The sequence below is a fragment of the Thunnus albacares genome, chromosome 22 (assembly GCF_914725855.1).
Source record: "Thunnus albacares chromosome 22, fThuAlb1.1, whole genome shotgun sequence".
Taxonomy (NCBI): Eukaryota; Metazoa; Chordata; class Actinopteri; order Scombriformes; family Scombridae; genus Thunnus; species Thunnus albacares.
In genome coordinates, this window is record NC_058127.1 from 20,790,526 (window position 1) to 20,809,188 (window position 18,663).

The following is an 18,663-nucleotide window of genomic DNA, read 5'->3' on the forward strand; positions in this document are numbered from 1 at the left end:
GAATGTGAAGCACGTTCTCCAGTGAGAGGGATAGAGCTCATCCTTTGAAATGTGTTTATTCCACACAAAAGGAGAGAGAGAAACAGGCAGAAAGAAACAGGGCCAGTGAAATCCTGCTGACTTGCAGCCTTCTCTATCGCCGCCCCCTTCTCCTATTCCCCCTTCTTATTTCCAAGCCCCTGGAGTTTAAACCCAAATGGAAAGAGCTCGTTTCATGTGGGCACCAGGGGAGCTCCGCTTGCTTTCTTCCCGTGTCTTCGTCTTTGCAGCAACACCCCCGTACCTGATCCCACCTCATTCCCGCCGTCTAAAAACGATACACGCCGACAGATATCCCAGCGAAGCAATCTCACCACTCATTAGCCGTTAGCCACTAGCGTGTGATCAAGGTTACACTCCCTTACCCTGGCTAATTAAGTTGACAAGACCCTATCTTTCTTCCGCTAATGGTGAACTGTTCCCCTCTTTGCATACCACCTACATTCCTGTCCCTTTTACCCTTATAGTCCATGCTCCCTATACTTGCATTTCTAATCTTTTACATCCATAATTTGAACCTTCTTGCTCCTTAAATCCTTGAATCCGAAACCATAAAATCTGCACCCCTGTTCTTAACACTTTTTTTCCCCGTCTTTCTTACACCTTTTCTAACACCAGGTACATTCGAGCGAGTCAGAGGGGACTTATGAAGGGCACTGCACAGGGAAGATGAGTCATTTTCACCAAGATACTGTAGCCTAAGGGTAGCAGATAAGTGCACACTCAATAAAGTTCAGTACGAGTCAGAACACTGACATTTATGTTCCTGGTGCTGTGAGCTGCTACCTGTGCGGCTATAGTCCACGGAAATCTGCTCATGCTGCGGTGTTTGGCCCAGGAGTGATCCACACAGATTGGAATTTAGCGCCTCTTCCTCTGCTGCCATTTGTCAGCGGAGGAATTGCTTCAGCCTTGAGAGACAGTGTGAAGAGCCGCAGATGAATGATTCAACCAACACAAATTGTTTTCTATGAGGAATAGAGGATACACGGGCCACATCCTTAAATATTGAAAGAAAACAACAAGAGAGCGCCTTTAGTTAAAACAAATCAAAGGAGAAAGGCGTGCCGAAGGTTTAGAGGCGTTTGCTCTTTAGCGTGTGCACAGAGGCAGAACCTTTCCACCGTTGTGTGTCTGTTCATATGTGTGTGTGTGTGTGTGTGTGTGTGTGTGTTCCTGTTCATCCTGAGGATTAGTGTTTTCTTTGCTGATTGTGACAATAACAACGACGATCATTGCCTGCTTGGCATCATCGAGCGTGAAAGTGTAACACTACCATTCTGGTGCTCATTCATCACTGTCGGGCCTCTGCTTTCGTCCCTAACCAGCATACGCACACACACACACACACTCACACACACACACACACACGCAAGAAAGAGACATCCTAATTTACTATGTAAGAACAGGCTTATTCTTTTCATTAGCGGCCGCCATCACGACAGCTACAGCCCAGCAGCCTAACAATGCATCAACCGGAGCTAGACGGCATACGGAAGTACTTGAAATGCTTGGTTTGTTCGGGGGGGGAAAGGAGGTTGAGGCCCGCTTTTAAAGGTAAGGTTGAGGAGGTGACGTGAAACTGCGCGCGGCATGCATCCACACCTTATATATAAGATGTCTTGACAGTAGAGAAGGCGAGTGAGTATATTGCTGAAAACAGCTCATCCAGTGCTCCTCGAGGCAGAACTCTGAACAGCGGCAGCAACCTCTGGGAGATCGACAGTAGCCGGCGGTATCTCTGCATCCTCGAGTGTTGCCATTAGCCGGCAGCTCTGGCCGTGCCTAAAACCCAACCACCGCGACCCGTCGTCGCTTAAGTCAACAGATGAACATCAAACGGATAATGGCCTAGCCTTTTTCCACGGGACAGTCGCTGGCTATGCCGCCACGGAGACTCATTACGGTCGACTGACTAGAGACTGGTGCTCAGTGTGTGTGTGTGTGTGCCAAAGCAAGAGAGAGAGAAAAAATGTGTGTTTCATAACAACCCTCATCATTATACAGTGCTGCCACAGTGATAACACTTCAGCATGTTGGCCAACACAGCCGCTACTGCTGCTGCTTTCTTTTTTTTTTTTTTCCAGCATTACCATTCAACTGGTCTTTCTCTAGCTAGTTGTTAGGGCTTCAGCTGACAGCTCATACTAATATGTGTGGTGGTGTGTCAGCCCATACTAACAGCAGGGAAGAGGTAGCATATAGCAGATGTTAGGAGTGCAAAATAGAGACGGTGGTGTTGTAATGTGGCATTCCTCTCCTTCTCTCTCTCTCTCTCTCTCTCCCTGTTGTACTGTATACTCCTTTTCCAAAAAAACACCCTCCAGTTTGCTCTTCGGCTCGCTTCCTCCTCTCTTTTTCCGATTCCTTGTGACATCCGTGGTCACTTGACTTGCAGAGAGCATTCTCTCCTCTCTCTCTCTCTGTATGTGTCTGGGGGTAAGAGGGCAGCTATATCGGCGCGCATACCTGCCTGTTTCCAGTCTCGTTGACCCAGAGCTTGTTTGCGATGCTGAGGGTTTGCTACGGGATGTCTGCAAGGATGTGGCTACTCTTGACCTTGAGACGCTGTCGATACCATAACTCACTCGATATCTCCATGTCCTCATCGATGGGGTGTACGGTGTGTGTGTGAGAGACGTACGAGACTGAAATGAATAATACAGGGGGGGACCAAAAAAAAAAAATTTTTTTCATAAACACATTAATCTCCAAAGTTCTGTTGTTGTGAGATTTGTGTATGAAATCCCTGGACTATGAAAAGGATTGCAAAGGGGTATTAAGGGCAAAAAAAAAAAAAAAGAAGCACACAGGTAGAATTCCCATGGATGCACCAGAGAAATACAGGGAGTCACCCAGTTCACCAGAGGGATGAGCTGCACTGCTTAGAGCGACATGGATTCCAACTGTCAGTCAATCTGATTGGCCGGAAAGCAGGATGTATTTAATCCCAGCTGTTGCTGACTCCAGTTCTGTTGATTCCATCAAATCTGTATCACGCTTTCTATTCAGGGCTCGACTCTGCAACACAGAGGCATGAAATCCCATTGTAGCCTTGCACCTCTATTATGAAAGAAATTACTTGTTGAAAAAACACTCAATAGTCGTTTTACTCTTTGCAGGTTTTCTATTGTAAGAGGGGATGTGTGCCTATATCCAACCTCCTGCTCTGTCAAACTTTAGAGGGGAGCTAGCAGTTCAGAGCTGGCTGATGGATGTTCTGGGTGGTTTCTCTCTATCTCTTTGTCTTCCTTTGGCTTTTATCTCTTTTAAGAAAAGAGGAGTAAATGTTCATTGATCTTGGCTGGTGGTCAGCCTGGTTCTGGCGGAGGGTGGGAGGGGTGGTGATGTGAAGGTTGCTGCTGCTGCTGTTGGCTGGACGCTCGGGAAGCCAACATCAGGTTTTGTCGATCAAAATGTGTCAGAGAGTGTTCAACCTTGATCTAACCTTAATGAGCCCACCGGGGACACGACGGGAGCTGTTCGCCGCAGGTAGACGGACGACATCAGGGTTTGAAGACTAAGGGTGGGGAAGGAAGGAGAGATGTTTGGAGAGAATGTGTGAGGGGAAAGACAGGGAGCAAGAAATAATGAGAAGGGACAAACAAAATAGCAAAAAAAAAAAATATCGCAAGATACAGAAAAAGCGGAAGCAGAGAGAAAAGAGAGGGGAAGGATGGAGCTGAGACAAGCGATGGCTCTAACCCCTCGACTCCATCCTGCACCCTAGAGATCTGATTCAACAGGCTCGGAGAAAGGAGAGAGATGGGCCACTGTGAGAGGGGGGGGGGTCTGTGGGAGACCAGCACAAGAGCACTGCAACATAACAGACACACTGACATGCTGAGTGGGGAAGAAGACGGAGCAACTTGTCTTGGAAGAATATCAAGAATATACTATAATCTTAGATCTTTATTTTTTCAATAACTGAAAGATAACTGTCTGATCAATAGCATGCATCTGCACACTCTTGGAGTCCATATCACTAAATGAAACAATAAACCTGCAACATATGCAAGGCATCGTCATTCCCAGCTGCAAAAACTGAAGTAATTAAGACATGCTAATGCTTAGCTTTGCTCATTTTAAATATAATAAAATATTTGGTCATAACGATTTCATGTCTGGATTCTGCAAAGCACCAGAGAACATTGTTTATTGGGCTTTATCACAAAGAAAAAAAATGCACCCCCCAGCATTTTGGACATCGCAGCAGTCAATATGGTGATGCCAGTGGTTTTTTTTGATTAATTTTGCATCCTTAATATACACAGAGAAAATGCTGGAGCACACATACGAACAGGCCCAAAACAAAACACAAGCCCCAGGTTTAAAACGCTGATCTTCGCAGGGCTTATCCTTCCAAAAAGATGCTGCCATAGCAACGACACACACTCCTCGCAAAAAAAAAAACAGCCAGGCTCCCTTTGAATCAAATGAATGGGTCGGCCACGAACGGATGGAGAGGAGAAACAAATGAATACATGAATGAGGAATAAAGGCGATAAAGAAGCCATGCTGAGTGTATACAGTCTTACAAAAGCATACTGTCTTAGTAGAGGAGGGAAGTAGTCTAAAAGTTGATTTAGTTTCATTTGGGTAGAGGGTGATAGCCTACACATGACACCAAACACATGTAGGAGACACTTACATGGAGAGACTGGAGCTTAAGGGAAAAAAAGCATTAATTGTAGAGCTTTTCCATTGAATCAGATTTATTTTTTCATCAGTAGTGGTGTCAACAACCTTCAAAAGTCTCTCCAGTCCAGTAGTGTACCAGTGGACCAAGATAAAGTCACAACAACAAGACACACTTCAACTCAGATTGTCCAGTATTTCCAGTGAGACACATGTCTCTGTTACTTTCACTGAATTATGTATCCGTCTACCACGCTCGCACCTTAACAAATCGTTTCCACAATTTGTCAGTTATGAAGTCAGGTGTAGAACTGTAGAATCTGTCACATTGGAAACCCTAGCAGGAAGTTAGCTGAAATGTAAGTGACAAATTCCTGCCGTTGGGGACATCAAAATCTGCCAGCAGCCGTGAGAAGAAAAAAAAAAAAAAAACATTTGTGCATCTTCAAAGTTGGCTGAAACAAATAGTTCCTTTCTTTAACAGAAGGGAGACATAAACAACAGCGCCTCCCTGAGGACTTGTGTGTTCAGCCAGCCTTGGCTTTACTAATTCATTTCGTCTTTGCTTAACAAACATTTCATTTCACCAGCGTTCATCAGGAGATTCTCCTGTTCTCCAGTCAACCTGTCAGTTGCCATAATCCTGAAGTTTTTTTTTTTTTTTTAAACTAGACAGATGACATCTCTCACCTAAAATTAGTAGCAACTGCTGTCATTTCCACACTAAGAAAACATCCTAACCCACTCAGGGGGCCCACTGTCACTGACTTATCAACAGTAAAAGATAGGGAGGTATAAAATTAGCAGCAGTTAACAGCCTTCTAAAGGATTTTGCAAAGGAGAATAATTTGTGTGTGTGATGACCATTCCAACCTACCCTGTCAAAACACAAGCCTGCATCTGTTGACTGCTTAGCGACCCGCGCTAGGAACCATCAATCTATCAGGCGGCACGCTTTGAACGTTTCAGCCCCATCTGCCTCCAGCTTTGCTGCACCTTGCCCGGGATGGATGGCATTGAGCGATGTTTTCTGGGGCCCCTGCGTGCATTCGGTTAGGACACATTCAAGATGCTCGCACACATGAGGAGACGTGCGCGGGCATCTTCGTCAAGGCCGCCTGTCTTTAGCGTTTTTGTAATCAGTAACTGACAGCGGATGAACAGACAGAATAGCAGCGCTGTGTAGCACTGCTGCAGAAATACTATACAGTCTCTCTCCCCCTCTCTCTCTTTCATTTTTTTTTTCTCCCTTTCACTGTGCACATATTTCTCTCTCACACACACAAATGCCTGCAATCACTCTTCACACTGCATTAGCAGGGGGATAAAGGTGGCACTTTATCCCCCTTTAACATCTCCACAGGTCTTCAAAGTTTCCAGCCAGCCGCCATCCGGATAAATAACAACTCCTCTGTGACAACATCTATTTAGCGCGAGGATAGTCGCACATTTTTCCCCTCGCCTCCATTAAAATGCTTTCTCCCCACAGAGTAGAAGTCCCTCTCTGCTATATAGGGCAGGCTAGCTGCCTAAACCAAGGAGAGAGCTGAGCTGAGCGGAGCTGCCTTCCCCTTCTCGTCGTCGCAGATAAGAACAGAGGTCTTCTTGTCCCTGCTGAATTCTATCATCTAGCAGGGCCCTGCTGATCCGAATGCCCCACAACACCAGCCACAGCATATAAATGCGCCCCATTCTTCGTGCTGTGTATGTGCATCTATTTGTGTGTGTGTGTGTGTGTGGAGAAGAGCATTTAGGGGAATATGTTCTCATGGCCATGGCGTTTCCTGGGTCTTTTGAGTATAAAGACCCACTGACAAGAAGCTCATATTAAGTTGAGGGATGGTTTCACTCTTGAAGGAGGACATTTGTGTATATGTGTGTGTGCATCATTTCAATCATCGGTCTGCAAGACAAACTAGTTTACGAGCAAAATTTCCCCTTCCTCTCATTTCTCTCGTGTTCCTACACAATACACAAGACAAGACAAGACATATGCACGACGACGGCCATATGTGCAGCGACTGAACTAGCATTGATTCGATCTCAGCAAAGCACTTTGATTAACAAGATACAAATCCTGCATGTACGAGGACAAGACAGAGAAATGAGCTCAGCCTGCCTGAATAGCTGCCTCTGTTTCTCTCATTCCAGCAGAGGAGCTCTGAGTCCAGGTCCTCATTAATGGTACAGAGGAGGATGCATCCCCACTGTTAAGAAAGAGCACTTCACCTGCATGAGGCACGAATCATCCACAACAGGTTTGACACAACCACACAGCAAATACACACACGTACAACATACAGAAATATGCTGCAAAATCACTACTGAACGGACAGAAATTGTGCAAGATGAATATTCATTCAAGACATGTTTTGGAAAACTGGGAATGCTTTCATCACTGTGCTGTTGACAACATTCATCTGTATGATTTTTTAAATGTGTATTTTAGAGACTACATGTAGGCAACAGATAATTGAAATTATGAAATATTTATACAGAAAAAACACATTTAGTCCCAATTTGCTGATTTTGATCCTCTTTTTTTCTAATGTAGGTATCAAAACCCCTTGAACCCACACATACAATTGAAAATGGAAATTTAATGCAAATTAAGATGAAATTATATATATAAATATATATAATTATACTCTAATTTGGCATGTCTAACTAGGATTTTGTTAGTGAGAATCATCTCAGTAGAAATTAGCACTGACCATGTAAACCTCAGCCTACCTGTTAATTTGTGATCCACGGGTGCTGGTGGGCTGCCAGATTCCCACTGATGTTTTTTTTTCCCGAGGTTTTGTCCTCCTCCTCCTCCTCCTCGTCCTCTTCCCAAAACCTTCCTGGAGCAGTGGTAAATGTCAAGCAAGCAAAAAGTGTTTGTTTTTTTTTCTAAAAAGAAAACATGAGCTGAATAAAAAAAAAACAATAATTTAAAAAAAATTACACCTTCAAAAATCCCCCCCTGACAGCACTACCTCGTTCAATCCAACCGGGCCGGCAGGTAGGACTTCATGACTGGAGACAATCACAGTGGAGGCTGAACACCACAAATAAAGCTGCTCTACTGCATTACACACCGCATACAGCAGGATATAGTATGATTCCCCATCCGAGCAGCCAGGCTCGGCTCGACTCGGCTCAGCTCAGTCTTCTCCAGCACGGCAATAAATTAATTAATTTCTCGGCTGACAGTTCGCTTTGCCTCGGGAAGCGTGTCTGTTTTTATCGAGGCCCCGAAACGACTAAATAACCCCCAAATAACCCGGACGTGTCTGCGGGGACTCGGCGGATTTGACAGCCGACAAGTGTCACCTGTGTTGACCAATGGTCGCGGCTACTCAGTTTTTAAGCGTTTTTCTGTGTGGTCGTCGATAAATCCTCAATAAATCCCCGGAAGGAGAGCTCCGACACCGCCGAGCACCGGTTCAAGTCACGGTGCAAGCCTCGGCTCGTCTCGGTAACGACGGACATGCACTGCGCGGTCCTCCGGTAGCCTTGTGAGAGGATGCTGCTGCCGCTGCTGCTGCTGCTGTGTGGATGCCGTGACCGCCTCAGCGTGCGCGTCCGCGCAGGCACGCACGCACGCTCGTCCTCGTCGTGTGACGCGCGCCGCAGTGTCCTCCCCAGCAAGCTGGTCGCCCCGGCAACGCTTTCCTCTGACCTCAATATGCTCGTTTTTCTTTTACAAAATATGTCGCGTTGACAGCATTCTCACGTTCATTCAGCGGTGAAAATATGCGTTAATTATTATAAAGTTGCCCTCTATGCTCTCAGAGGGATGTGAAAAATTAGTGCTGAGGAGTTTCATTTTTTTTTTCGGCATCCCTCTCCTCTCCTCCGCTCGCATCCAGCCGGGCAGATCTGCATCAGCATGACGTCAGAGGACGTTAAAGGGATACTAGCCCATTTTTTTCTTTTCTTTTTTTTCTTTTTATTGGATTTCACAATCAAAAATTTACAACATCAGGAAATATATTTGGTATAAACAGAAATAAGCAATAAAGTGCAAACAGTGATAAAGTGCAAGCATTGATAAAGTGCATGGAGTTCAGTGATCTAGTATAAAGTGCAGTAAGATCATAAGTCCAAACTCCCCTCATCCATCCCTCCACCTTGCAGCTTTCCCTCCACCTCCCGTTCACCCAACCAACTTAAGAATCCCTCCATCCATCCTAACCTCACTCGCTTCCCTCCATCATGGTTTATCCAAGTGCAGCACAGGGTATATGTACTATCTCTGCCCAATTAATCCCCATAGTAGGCTAACCATGTTAATCATTGAGGGGTAAATATAACAGCAGTATTTTGAGTGCCAAATGGGGCATTAAAGGAATTTCATAGTGATACCACAGATGATAAAAATGATATAATATACAATAAGTTTAGGATATGAGCTAACTAATCAGCACTACAAGTCCCTTTTGGAATATAATACTGCTTTTTGGGGGGTGAGTTGCTGACATTACCAGCTTGCACATTTATTTATTTTATGTTTTACTTTAAGGGATAATAACCATCTAACATCCAGCATGGCTCAGTCCCTGATCTCATCAATGCAGATGGTAATGGCTGTGTGGTGGCAGCACCTGCTCCTCTGGATGCAGCACAGCCGCATGTCTGTTTTATTACCGGGGTCATAACACAGCGAAACATCTGCCTCAGTCACTGTCCTGACTGCAGAGCCATGTATCCACAGTTGGTGGGCTGACACCTGCCAGGAATACCCAGATCACAGGATAAAAGCCCCTCGGAAAAAGAAAAAAAAAAAAAAAAAGACTTAGAATTTTGCTCCATCTTTTCTTGCTTTTGTGCCACTATCTGCAGTCACTTAAGCTGAAGTATAATGAGTGCCACCCCCAGCAATATCCAAATGATGTCCATGTGCTCCCAGGCAGCATCCAGATCTCATTTTAGAGAAGATTTACTGCTTTAACATCTATGTGCCAGTGTTCATTCACTTCCTCATATAAACCCCAGGCAGGGAAACAGGCCGCTTCTCCACTCATGTGGAGAGCCAGGCTGTCGTCGATCAGCCCAAACATCATGTCAGCCCGTCCTGCTTTTTACCGTCAGATAACTCCAGCTACCCCAGGGACAAAGAGGAGGCAGAGAAAGAGCAAGGGAGAGACTGCTATGGGGCTACGATCTTGGCTATCAAGACAAATTGTCTTTGGTGGTGGATGTACATTCCCTCAGTGATATCCCATCAGACCAAGGTGAGGAAGTAGACGGCCTGTGTGTGTGTATATATGTGTGTGTATGTGTGTGTGTCTGTACGTGCAGGGGTGACGTAGATGTCCTACACTTGATAGACCCCAGCCAAGCATCAGAGGTAATGGCCCAACAGGGAGACTTGACAGCTGAGCCCACTCTGAGATACACACATTCACACGTGCACACACACACACACACACCACAATGCTGTTGTTTCACACAACTCCTTGTGGTGTGCCACTGATGGACTACATCAATACACGGTAGCAAACACATGTATCAAGACAAGACACACACAGTCCCCTTTGCTCTCCTTTAACACAGACAAAAACACACTATCCCTCCCTACACACACACACACACACACACACGCTCCCAGCCGTGATGTATGTTATGTTAGAGGTCAGTTTGCCACTATGGAGCCTCAGGGAGAGCCGCTGGTCTGTGGAGAATTCCTCCGCAATGTATATGCTCTTATTCCTCCAGCCCATAGGGGGTTGTGCTAGATTAGCGCAGTCATATACGCACAAGTGACCACTCAACAGGCCCTTTGATGTGGCCCCGGGGTCCAAGGCCCCTACAGATACCTGCCTCAGGCTCTTTTTCTGTCTCTCTCTTCCTAAGAAAAACAGCTGTAAAAGAGTTGCAACAGAACAGCCGCAAGGGAAAGTAATGTGTTGAGACATATGTACAGACACAAATGAGTACACTGTCACATAAATGCAAACATACAAGCACTTACAAAACTCATGTCCACACAGCTGTAAGCCACTATCACATATACATGCGTGTGGATTTAATATTCCATTAACAACCGGCTGCAACAACTGCTACATTCAGCCATATTACAATCAAATAATTTGTTTGCTCTGAGGTGTTTGCAATTATATGTCATTGCAATCTCATAAAGCCATTAACCTTTCTGTCTGAGGCACCCAGAGCATGCAGAAAGCCCATTTTCTCTCTGCCTAATTTACCTTCCTGCAACCTGACCTATTGAGCATGCCCACAAATCCCCTCTGTGTTTGCAGAATGTGAGAGCCTGGACTGTCACGGAGATTAAAATAGCCTATCAAAGAGAGACAATTATTTGTTCATTTATGACTCATTCAAAAGACTGTAGTATTGGAATGCGGGTCTTTGGTGCAGTTTAAGGGGAAAAAAACGGCTTGCATTGATCTTACACACACTCACCTGTGCACGCATAATACGCATAATTACAGACTATTATTCCTAAGTGGGAGAAAAGGCCTGCACAAATGTCATTCCAAATAGCCGAAAACAAACTCCAGCTAGCGAATGCCAGGAGCTTTTAATTCACAAAGCTGTTTCAGGGGAAAAGAGACTGGGCTTTAGCACAGTTGGACGTTAGCGTGCCAGGAGAGGAAGAAGAACCACATAGCACAAACACACTTTCAGTGAAATGTGCTCATTGGCCTCCTGTTCCTGCAGCAATGATTATCCTTGAGCTGCTCCCTCTCGTATGACACTGGAACCTGAAAATCTCACCTCTCTCAGTCTGTCTTACCCTCCTCCGTGCCCTTACCTTGTCCTCTAAGTTCTCATCCTTGCACCTTTAAACCTCTTACACATCACACCCTGTCTGATTTCCTTACACTGATTTCCCCTGCTTCACTTCTAACTCTATCACTAGTAATCTTTCTTGACTTCCATGTAGCTTCAGATTTGTTCTCCCTTCTCTTTTTCTCATCTCTCTTTCTACCTCTCTGCCCGCCACAAGGGATCTGCCCTCCAGGTCAGTAGCTAGTGCTTCTCCAACCTTATGCCCTCCTCCCATCTGACTCTTTACCTCCTGGCATCGTTTCTCACACACACACACTTATCACTGTAAGGTTGGATTTATGTTCAGGCACAGTGTTATTTATTGGAACATTGTTTGTTTTTGTGGGGTGAATTCACAAGCAGCTACAAACAGCGTGCTGTATGAGTCAGACAGACAGAATGATAGCTTACACATTATGTTGTTCAATGGAGCGCTAATGGCACGCAGTGGTAAACATGTTTTTCAGTTTGACACTGCAAGGTGTGACCCTAGCCATACTGTGACCTTGGAATTTGTTTCACACTGATGAAGAGAAAAGATAAAACAACAGTCAGAATCAAATCTTTTGATTGAATGGCAAACAACAGAATGGTCCTCTTGCTATCAGCAGGGGAAAGCATACTTCTGGCTCAATCTGCAGTTTCTTGTTATGTGCTCAGTTCATAGATTGTACATAAAGATGGATGTAGCAAGGTGTGACATCACTCAGGGTCAGTCAGCACCCACCTGATAGACATCAAAGCTACTATAAGTCTTCAAATATTATTAGCGGAGCAATAATTTCCAGAATGACGACCAACACACTCAATAGAGGGCCTGAATTTAGCCATTGCGACTATGATGACTTGTTGAAAAAAAATGAATTGACTTAGTATTTCTAGAGAGAAGTTGATGCTTTTTGAATGGGAGTCGATTAAAGGCAATCTAGCAGCTGTTGGTGGCATTGCACTTTAAGGTACTTCACTGTTGGCTTCTGCTTTTAGCTATGGTAGTTGCCACTTTGTACCATTTAACTGATCATGCACTATATACAATATATAATATACATACAGTGTCATTGATATCCTTCTGTGTCTGACGACTGAGATTAAGGGTCTTTAATGCTACTTGCTAACCAAGGCTAGCATTATTTCCTCAGTTGTTATAGTACACCAAAAAGGAAGTTGGAGGATCCCTTCACTCTATTCACTCTAAGGGGCAAGACTGGCATTTTCAAATTCATCCACTTCAAAACTGCACTAATCAATATTTTTATATAAACAATAGGTCAAATGACTATGTGTAATGTGAAAGGTGTCGCTAGTAGGAATGATCCCACATAGAAATATCATGCTACTCTGTAGTTCCCCTCAGCTCTACGTGGTCTTTAAGAGTCTTTCTGCTCATGTTTTGGTCACAACTGTTCTGTTTTGGTTCAGTGTCACAGCTATAATCAACCCCACTTTGGCAAAAAAGTTAGATGAACCCAAAGTACACTTCTTGCCCAGCATCACATAGATAAAGTTAGCAATGACCTGGTAACATAGTGGAGCATATTTGGCAGCTAAAGAGACCAATTTGTCCCTTTGGGAGTTATTGGACAGCAAATCAGAGCTAAACAGGGAGTGAATATTGGACTCAACATTCATCAGGTGGACACAACACGACTCGAAACGAATGCTAATGCTGCTCTGTATCTGCTGGATGTCACACTGTCACTTGTCTGAAAGCACATTTGCCATATTATTATATATTATTATTGCCATATTATATCACACTGCCTACAAGTTGCAAAAAATGTATGTGTGTTTTCCTCATCCACATTACAAGGGACGACAGGCACAGAGGATACTTAATGGTTAAAAATACAATGCAATGTTTTAGGTGATTTAAAAGTGATTAATTAAAAAGGTGCTTTTTCTCATTTTTGCTGTGGTGTGGACACAGTGGGAGGGATGTAAGCCTTAATGTTTTGTGGACTGACGATGCTAATTTATCAATTCAAGGTTAAGTGAGAGCTAAAGGAAAACTAATCTGCAGTATGCATCAAACCAATGTGCAAAATTACACGGCCAAAAAAGAAGCAGTGATTGATTGTTCAGACCAATAACATCTCCTTATAGACATCAGGGCTTATAGACCACAACTGCTCACCCCCATTCCCCCCTCCCCCCCCCCCAGCTCATCTCTCAACAAATCTCTCCCAGTGGACTCACAGTAGTTCCCATCGACTTCTCCATGTTCGCTTCCTATTTTACATCTGCTCCCTTGTTGCAATAAGCCTGTTCTTTCACCCCATTCCTCTCCCCCTTCTTCTTCACTCTCACCTCAGCAAGTCGATGACCTGGTGGAGGTTTCTTTACCTGCCCTCACCTGCCTTCCATTTCCCAGGCTCACAGCTTCTCTGCTTCGCATGGTTAACTATGTTAGTCTACACTCCTCTGCCCCCCCCCCCCCCCCGTTTTCCTATACCTCTGCTCCTCAGCAAGCCTCTGGTCCCTTGGGGTCGGGGATTGTATCCCTTTTCTCTGATCTGTAGCAGCAGGGTGCCTTCTAGATTAGTGCTAAAGTAGCTCCACTCGCATTGGTTCCCATCATATGCCACCCCCCCTCTCTGTCTATATAACTCAGGATCACGCCGCCACACACACACATACACATACACACCCCATTAGCTGGAGTGGCATCTGCTTTTAATTGTACCCATCTGAGCACTGGCGTAGTCTCCACATCCAAGAATCAGCCAGTGCTAATTGCGGCACCACATGTCCCATTGATGCAGGCTGCCACACTGAGGTATGAAAGAGAGAAAGAGACCTGCACAGTGTGACTTTGCATTTTTTATGACTTCCTATGCCCTGGAAACTTTGAGTTTATGGCCTTGTGATCATATATGCACATGTAGTCGTGATTAACATTAATAGGTTCGTATGCCGTGTCTGTACTTGCGCCTTTGCCTGTGTGGCGTGTGCGTGCGAGTTTTTGTGTGTGTGTATATGGAAGCCTGCTGAGAGAGGAGCGAAAGACTGATGTATTATTTATGGTAAGGAGATAGTAAACTCACATAAAGGGAAAATTTACCTATTTGATATAAGTATGGAGCCCTCTACTTGTTTTAGTGGTGATGGGTGATGTCAAATATCAGGCTCACACATACACACACACGCACGCACACACATCCCATCTAGCAATTCATGTATAGATAAAGCTGATCTTTCCATTTTATTGCCTTAACCGGACTCTGACCTGACTCTCACTCTAAAGCTTTAAATTTAACAACAGCAATTTTCCTCTTGAGGAAATCAAACTCATTTGCTTCCTTGTTAGCTTCTATTCTAATGAAGACATTTGATTTTTGCAAAAATATCACGCACTGACTATTAAAAGGATAAGCTTCCAAAATTACAGTTGATCGTTCCAGTTTATTACAACTTAGGGTTGTAACAACTTTTTATTGGCTATGATAACATTGTACTCGGTAATAAAATCTGACAAAACAGTAACATTGCTACGCTGAAGTGCAATGGGACAAGAAATACAAGTTGAAGGACATCCACACAGGTTGTAAACAAGCCGATGGTTGAGCCAGAGTTTCGCAGGAAAACTATGTATGGACATCCACGGCAAGTACAGGTCAAAGCTGAACCAGGAAGTCTGTCTGTATCCTGTAATGGATATTCACAATGGAAAGTTTGTGTTATAATTTTAATTTTGACCTTTGTTTTCTCTTCCATGTTATTTAAAACGTACCTTTGATGGAGCTGGGCTGACTAACTCAAGTAATGTAATGAGTAAAATTACTAAATACAAAAAAATACTTTTGCTGTTGAATAATGAATAAGTAATTCTCAATGAGTAATAGGTAATGATGGATTAAGCCACTGCTGATACAATGACTGTAACAATTAAACCCAAGTTGTAATAAACCTGAACCATTTGTAAAGCCAACAAATTGCATTATGCTCTATCATTGTCTCACACACACACAAGCATCAGCACAAACACTGGAGTGTGTGTGAGTTCGGCTGTCCAACATGCTTAAGGGTCTGTGTGTGTTTCTATGTCCACGTGCACACTCCATCAGGAACAATAAACAGGATGAGACATAATTTTACAGTTTATTAGGCAGGCTTATCCTAGTCTGACATTTTGCTGACAGTAATTGTTTCTGATATATTTAATTCATCCACTGTTCACATTTCTTTTGCTGTCATTGCAGCTTGCTGCCTTGTGAGCAAAGCGTTTGTAAAAGGAGAGACAGCATAAGGAGTAGAGCTAAATCAACATAATGAAAGCAGCTCCTCTGGGAAGAGTATCCAAATGACAGACATCTCAACAACTCTATCACAAGCAACATCATTGTTCCAGATGGATGACATTCACTTTAAAGCAATAGTTTGCTCGCGATGTGCAGAACACTTTAATTTTTCAGCATTATTAGACTAGATGATTAGATGAAACCTTAATGGTCCCCATGGGGAAACTGGGCTTCTTGCAGCAGCAGAAAATGGGATCTAGATAAGGATTAAACAAATGGAGACTACTAAACATAATACTAAATGTGGTTTGTACAAGAGAGCAAAATGCGGATACTAAAGCAGATTAGAGATGAAGTATCTTTGCTGACAGATTACTTAGTGGATTCAAGGGACAAGCATGGATCAAGCAGTAGCTTCTTCACATTAAAAGGTGTGTAGGTGTAAGGAAATATGTACAGAACTTATCTAGACCTGTGGTTCTCAAACTGTGAGGCAGGCTCCCCCTGTGGGTGCTAGAGGTATTGCAAGGGGAGCAGGTATGAAAATAAAAGATGCAGAGTGGAAGTGAAGTTTAAAGCTGCACTTATCACTATTTTTATCTGAACAATAGCTAAATGACTGTGTAATGTTAAAGGTTTCGCTCAGAGTTACAGATCCACCGAGAGTTATTACCCAACTCTGCAGTTCCGCATTAGCTATACAGGGATTTATCATTTTTTAGCTCATTGTTTTGGTTTTAAAGCCCAGAACTCTGATCTCATTAACCCCATTACCAGCAGCAGCAGGAAGCTGATTTTAGTGAAAAAACTTCACTTTACTTCACTCTTGGAAGCTGCCCCTCAGGAGTCTTCCACTGGCTCCAGAAACTACGTTGACAAGCCATGAAACAAACAGTAGCAGTCGGGTTTAACTACTTTTTCTTGTTCTTTACTTGAAATGTCGCCTTCTCAGATACAACCGTGCATGTTCGAGCCAAAATGTCATCCGAAATATGAGTGTCGACGATGCAAACAGCAAATGGAAAAACCTTAGCAAGCAACCTTACCAACCAAGGCCATGGAACGGATGGCCATTTATTGGCATACGTAACGTCAAGGTAGAAAAAACATCACAAACAAATTGCTGAGCAGTTTAAAGCCTGGGCTTTGGACATTCAGGGATAATTTCTACATATGGTAACCTCAAGTTTTGGAGAAAAGAAACCAAAACTATCTGCATGGTTAGATACCACTGGAGCTAAGTAGCAAAATATGCCTTTTGTAAATTGGTTTAACTAACCCTTTCAAATGGTTTACATGGAGAATGGGGTTGCATGTCTTCTACTTCTGAAAGGGATGTGACAGAAGACGTTTGAGAACTATTGGTCCAGATCTAAATGCATGTAGGCAGTTTTCAATTGTTTTACCAAACATAGTGGTTCAACATCAAGCTACTTCATAAAGTGCATATCAGTGAAACTGGATACAAATCTAAGAATTTCTTTGATTGCTCAACAACTTGAAATTGTTAATGCATGCCTCCCCAGGTATTTGTAGTAACATATAATTACTTTTCTTCTGTTTTAATAAATTATTCTCAAAATTCAGTTTCCTCAAAAATAAGTACATCTCTGAAAATATTACTTGCAAAATCTTTGTTTCTTGTGCCAAACTTAGCAAAAGGCAATTAAGTCTTTTTTTGCAGTTCTAGATAATAGCAATAAAGAATATCCTTACTATGAAAGCTGCATAGAGATTAAGTTTATAGTTAAGGCAGACTGTGGGTGTACTCATTTTATGGTGAGTGTTTAGAAAATGAAAACAAAGACAAAAATACAAAATATTGTGCCAGAGAGAAATATGATCATACATTAAAATGAACTAGATGGATGGAGGTGTAGAAATGTAAAAAAAAAAAAAAAAGTGCTTAATCTTAGTCTCTATTACAGTGGTTGAGCAGAGCAGCATTAAATGAGGGACCTGCCAGTCACCGATGGAGCTAATTCACTGATGTGTGAAGACATTTCTCATAAAAGTCCCAGTATTACCTTTTAAGAAAGTAAAAATAAAATATCAAATATCTCCTCTTCGGTTTGACTTCCTGCTTCCTGCCATCTTCAACTTCTCACCAGAAACATGAGTAATGAGCCCAGAAATATATATATGTGTATGTATGTATGTATGTATGTATGTATGTATGTATGTATCATAAAAGCTGTACAGTTGTTGCAATGGTTTTTTTCTGTTCCTCTTTGCTCTTTTTTCCTCCAAAGAATAGCTGATTGTAGAAGCCTTGACACTGCCATCTACATTCCTCTTCGCAATTTCTGCTTGTCCACAAGGATGCTAGACAGCAAGGCTTGATCTCCAATAAATTGCACTCCTCCTTCCATATCAGATATCTCCAAATATCCTAGCCAGGCGACACTCCTCCTGATGGACTCAGGGCTGAGAGGGATCTTCTGATCACTCCTTTAACCAACAATTGCCTGGTTAGAATATTAAAAGTCTCATTATGTTGAACTTATGGACATAAACATCCATCCCTTTCTCCCTTAGTCCCAGCTTTGAATTTAGCTTCCGACGTCCACACATCCATCAGTGCAGTGCTGTGGATATTCAAGTGCTGTTGTTGAAAAACAAGCATTCAGAAGGGGACTCATTAGGGGTGTGAAAACAGGCCGATGGAGCTGGAAGACAGAAGGAATAAGCAAGGTAAAGTGAATGAGATGGATGACCTGAGCTGCAGAAGCCCCGAGGATGATGCCACGATGTGACTGGTATACATGTTGCATGACAGCTTTGATTAAGATGCTCGCAGGCTAATCTACTGCCTCTCTGTCTCTCTGTCTTTCACTTTCTGACTCTGACATACAAATATAAACCAGGTAGATGGAGAGATGGTGGAAAACACAGAGGACAGAGGGAGAAGAAACATTCAACAACAGAATATGATGTTTGTTCATGAGCCTGCTCACAGACAGGC

At 43.3% G+C, this 18,663-nt stretch overlaps 1 protein-coding gene across 6 annotated transcripts in view; it reads right to left on the reverse strand.

Annotated features, from left to right (window-relative positions):
- nlgn2a (neuroligin 2a) overlaps positions 1-18,663 on the reverse strand; it is a 191,985-nt gene that overhangs the window by 170,993 nt on the left and 2,329 nt on the right. For 3 of the 6 annotated variants that reach the window (XM_044340570.1, XM_044340572.1, XM_044340566.1), the window contains one exon: positions 7,411-18,367. The exons of 1 other annotated variant lie outside the window; for it this stretch is intronic. The gene's annotated coding sequence lies outside the window, so the exon portion shown is untranslated. The remainder of the gene's footprint in view (positions 1-7,410; positions 18,368-18,663) is intronic. 2 more of the 6 variants (XM_044340569.1, XM_044340567.1) reach the window with 2 other exon arrangements.